The sequence below is a fragment of the Rhinopithecus bieti genome, unplaced genomic scaffold (assembly GCF_001698545.2).
Source record: "Rhinopithecus bieti isolate Rb0 unplaced genomic scaffold, ASM169854v2 scaffold_10612, whole genome shotgun sequence".
In the NCBI taxonomy this organism is placed as follows: domain Eukaryota; kingdom Metazoa; phylum Chordata; class Mammalia; order Primates; family Cercopithecidae; genus Rhinopithecus; species Rhinopithecus bieti.
The window spans coordinates 1,428,598-1,434,183 of record NW_016806990.1 but is presented as its reverse complement, the minus strand read 5'-3'; positions in this window follow the sequence as shown (position 1 = coordinate 1,434,183).

Genomic DNA, 5,586 nt, shown 5'->3' with positions numbered 1-5,586 from the left:
AAAAAAAAAAAAAAAAAAAAAAAAAAAAAAAAAAAAAAAAAAAAAATGTTCTGTCTAAAAAGGCCATGGCTATCAAGCACACAAATATTTTCTTACGCAATTCTTTCTTATATCCCCTTTCTAATATCTCTTTCTTATATCTCCAAGATCTCTTAGTAGTTTCAAATAATGATGGAACACCTAAGCCTCTTTGACATTCCATCTCTTTCTCTACAGCTCTAGCATGTTTTTGCTTCTGGTTACATTTATTCTTTCTTTATTTGTTAAAGCAAAGAAAATGGTGTAGGGATTCCTGCTTCTCATACATTATTTCCAGAATAATTTCACCCGCCTTCCCTTTTCAATACATCATTATTTCTGGAATGATTTCACTTGCCTTCCTTCTTTTCAATGCATTTTTATAAAAGCAGCAGATTACACATACTACTATATAATCATAATTTTATAATTCAAAATTACCATTTGACTGCTAAGCCATAATGCTGAGATATTTTACTTTTTTCCAAATTTGTAAGGTTTTAGAGTTTTCAGCTACTTGTACTATTACATCTTTGTGCTGCTATGTAATAATAAGCTGCCTTGACTTGTCTGAGGGTCCTAGAACTGTTTAGATTTCTAAGGTAGTAAGTTCAAGGAAAACTTACCCGAGGTCTTTACACTCGAACCACTCTGCTTCAATGTTTATACTTTATAGTAAACATGTCTATAAGACTATACATTTTATACTTTTACATTTTTACGAGGTCATGATGACAAGGAATGCCACATCTGTACATCTGAAAGTGGCATTTACTTCCTCACAAGTAAGATAAGTAGACTTTTTATGATATCTTTATATGTTTAATTAGTTCTTGCACATCAAAATTCACCTTCCTTAATTGAACATGTAAATATTTGGAGACTGTGGGTCTGATAGTGATATAACTTCTAATATTTTAATAATAAAGCCTTTCCAACAGGAATAAACGGATGTCAAATTCAGTTTATAGACCAGGTGAATGTTAATTGCTAAAGGTCTGTAATGATTCAAAGCTTTATAGCTGTGTCGGAAAGAGCAATACTGCATATTGCATATTAATTTAAATTTGCGGTCCTCCACATTGGCATTAGCTTTTTTTCCCTTTTAATCTTATTGCCATGTAATTTAAGTAGAGATTACTTCAATATTTCCTGTTTTATGAATAAAATAGTTCAGCTCATCTACAAGGATACAGCTCCCTTCCTTTGCTTGTACGACCTGAACTAAAATAGATAAGTTCCATGTGGGCTTATTGTCAGAAGTGGGTCCTTGTTAAGGAGTTCACTAGTTAATATAAGGAATTTATTGAGACACTGCCTCCCAAAATCTCAGGACCAGACCCTTTAAGCTTTTCTCATGGATAGACCCTTCAGGTCCATTCTCCTTGTCATCTGTCATGCCATCAGCCCCTGGCAAATTTCTTCTTTACTATACAGAACTGTCCGGTACAGGTGGTCAATACTGATACCAACACGGAAGCTTCATGTGGTGGGGAATATGGTGCTTCTCTTTAGTACTTTATAGCACATCATCTCAGATTTCCACTTATAATATGGTTGAGTAAGCTCCTATTGGACCATGTCTTTTCACAGATAATAACTGTAAACTCTGAAAGAAATACATATTTAACAACAACAACGGCAACAACCTGAAGGCACTGATGAGTGAACAAAAGCAAACAGATGCTGGAAGGGAGTCAGCACTGGGAAGACGGGAGCCACATGGGTGAGCTGCCCATTTTATGTGGCCTTTAGTCTGAGGGCAGACCAATGATAGTGCTGTACTGGGTGGCTAAAACCACAATAGAAAACCCACAATATTTCTGGATTTAAGAATCAGAAGGCAAAGGCTAGGGCAACCACAGGTATTGGAAAATAAAATAATGAGGAGAAAATCCTGGAAAGAAGAGAGCCAGAGAGTACACCTAATTCTGCGTATAAATTCTTCCCAAATCTCTGACTGACTCCTGGACTATGTATGTATGAGACAGACTCAAAGATGCTCAACTAAGGATGAAATAACTGAATAGGGTTTTGAGCTGTCATTTGCAGTTTGGATTCAACCAAGCTAATTACCTGTTACACAAACAAAAAAAATCCTCTTTAGAGGATTTTTGACATAACCTTGAATCTTTGCAATATAACATTATCCATGCCCAGGATAAAATCCAAAATTACTCACCACACAAGGAATCAGAAAAATGTGACTCAATCTCAAGAGAAAAAACAAGCAGTGGAGATAAACCCTGAGGTTTAGTTCAACCATGTTTTGAAATTTGGTGACAAGGATTTTAAAAGAGTTATTTTCAATTCTTTGTCAGGCAACTATAAATCTGTATTTCTTTAGGGTAGGTTTTTTTGAATTTTACTTTGTTCCTTTAATTGGGCTATCTTTACTTGTTTCTTTGTCTTTTTGTAATCTTTTGTTGAAATCAGGGCATTTGAAAAAACAAACACCTCTCCCAGTCATTATGGGATGACTTTATGCAGGGGAAGACCTTCACCTCTCAGCCCTGCTAGAGGTTCTAGGACCTCTGAAACATTTTCCAGAGATGTGTCTTCTCTGAGCTGTGCTTGTGCTTTTAGCTGTCTTAAATTCCCTAAACAACTTGCCCCTGCTTCTTCTCAGAAGGCTGTAATCTCTTGCTCCCCAGCATATCCTACAAAACTGTAGCTGTAACATGCTGCAGCACTCACCTGTGTTGTCAGTGGCTTCCAAACTATGCTGCCAGTCCCATCAGCACTTCAAGTCAGGCTATCCCTTTGCAGCTCCCAGATGAGCAAGAACACTGGATGCACAGTCCATTCTTTTGTTTCTGTCCTTAGGGAGGAGCCCTAGTAGGAAAGATTTCTTCCAGTTTCACCTCTATGCTGGGTAGGGGAAAGTCAAATATAGGTGCATAAAAGTCAATGAATTTTGCTACCTCTTTCACTGGGATCGCTTCTTGATTTGATGTTGGCTTGAGTATTGTAGCTTTTCAACTGGTCCCTAGAGTTCTCACAAAGGTATTCTTGTGCACATATTGTTATAGTTATGTCAGTGTCTCTGTGGGGAACTGAAGCTTACTAGTCTGTCATCTTGGTGACATCACCCTCTGACAAGGATTTTAAAGTAGCTATTATAACTATGCTCAAGGACATAAACAAAAGTGTGTTCACAATGAGTGAAAAGATAAGAATTTTCAGTGGATAATTAGACTATTAAGGAACCACGTGGAAATTGTAGAGCTAAGGATACAATAACTGAAGGAAAAAAATTACTAACTGAGCTTAACAACAGATTCAAAGCAATACAGGAAAGATCCAGTACATTTTAAGATAGATCAATAACATCCAAATGTGAAGAAAAGAGAGATAAACATTGACTGACTAGTTTCTCAGGAACATTTGCAACAATGTTAAAGGTCTAGCATATGTGTAATTGGAGTTACAGAAGGATATAGAGAGAAAGAATGAGGGCAAAAATATATAATAGCTGAAAAACATCCCAAATTTACACATTTAAGAAGTTCAGCACAATGCACACAAAATAAAAAGCACATCATCCCTGGGCACATCATACACAGCTCAACACTACGTAAAAGTAGAAAAAACTGAAATAGCCAGGGAAAAATAGCATATTATGTATAGGAAGATACTAAATCCAATGACTGCCAAAGTATTTTCCCTATGTTTTCTTCTAATAGTTTTGTAGTTTCAGGTCTTACATTTTAAATCTTTAATCCATTTTGAATTGGTTTTTGTTAATGGTGAGAGACAGGGGTCCAGTTTCATTCTTCTGTGTATGAATATTCAGTTTTCTCAGCACAATTTATTAAAGAGGTGGTCCTTTCTCCCATGTATGTTCCTGATGCCATTGTCAAAAATCAGTTGACTGTAAATACATGAATTTATTTCTTAGTTCTCTATTCTGTTCCATTGGTCTATGTGTCTGTTTTTATCTTAGCACCATGCTGTTTTGGTTACTATTGCTTTGTAGTATATTTTGAAGTTAGGTAGTGTGATGATGCTAGCTTTGTTTTTTTGCTCAGAATTGCTTTAGCTATTTAGGGTCTTTTGTGGTTCCATATGGATTTTTAAGATTGTTTTTTTCTATTCCTGTGAAGAATGACATTGGTACTTTGATAAGGATTGCATTAAATCTGTAGATTCCTTTGGGTAGTATGACCATTTTAAAAGTATTAATTCATCCAGTCCATTAGTATATGAGGTCTTTCCATTTCTATGTATGTCTTGGGCAAAGATTGTGTGCTTCCATATTGACCTATTCTTAGGATGACATCAAAGAGAATTTTCTTTACCTTGAGGGGAAGTTCAACTCTAATTCTTGAAGCATGCATGGCCCTATGAACCTGACAGAATAGTCACATAATGGCTTCACAACAGTATATTCCCTAAAGTCATGCTTATTTGGGCTTGAATAGCCCTACACTTGTTTATCAACATTCAGCCAAGATTAGTTTACTTGAATTTGAGCCTAATTTCTTTTCAGTCTTTCCTCATCAAATATTGAAAAACTTTTGTGCCAAGGTTCACTCAGGGTTAACCTGTAACAAACATTAAAAAAAATGTCTAATTGTACTCACAATTGAATATCTGTTTATTTACACTTTACAAAAGCATATTCATTTAGATAAACTCGTCATATATAAATTTATGTAGGTGGTTGTTTAGTTATACCTAAAAGGGAAGCCTGGTGTGGCTCTCAAGCAGTCTTTGATACATAGCCAGCTCCTTAGCAAGTTGCTGGGCCTCTCAGGGCAAACAAGTGATCACCCACACTACCACGAACATGGATTGTGAATCTTTATTCTGTATTTATCCTTTGTCATACATTTGGTATGAATGCATGGGTCTTATTCAAGTTCCATGGTATATGTCAGCCCCAAATAACTGTGTATTCTTAAAAAGAAGGAAATATTTCACACATTCCTTGAATTCCTTTACCATGAGGGAGATGTCTCATCTTCTTAAATGTACTGCAACTTAACAGAGTCACCCTCATCCATTCATCTTTGTATCCTTGGAGAACTGCAAAAAAAGTACACTCATTGGGAGCACTTCATTAATTTTTTTATTTCAGTTCTCAGAGAGTAGATAATTGCATTAACCATCTTTCTCAGTTCATGGCACACTCTCATCCTCAGTCCATAAGGGTTTCTTTTTTTTTTTTTTTTTTTATCTTGATGAGGTGGTGATTTTATTTTGTTTTTTACTTTTATTTTTTTTTCATTCTTTTTATTATACTTTAAGTTCTAGGGTACATGTGCATAACGTGCAGGTTTGTTACATACGTATATTTGTGCCATGTTGGTGTGCTGCACCCATCAACTCGTCAGCACCCATCAATTCATCATTTATATCATGTATAACTCCCCAATGCAATCCCTCCCTCCTCCCCCCTCCCCATGATAGGCCCCAGTGTGTGATGTTCCCCTTCCCGAGTCCAAGTGATCTCATTGTTCAGTTCCCACCTATGAGTGAGAACATGCGGTGTTTGGTTTTCTCTTCTTGTGATAGTTTGCTAAGAATGATGGTTTCCAGCTGCATCCATGTCCCTACAAAGGA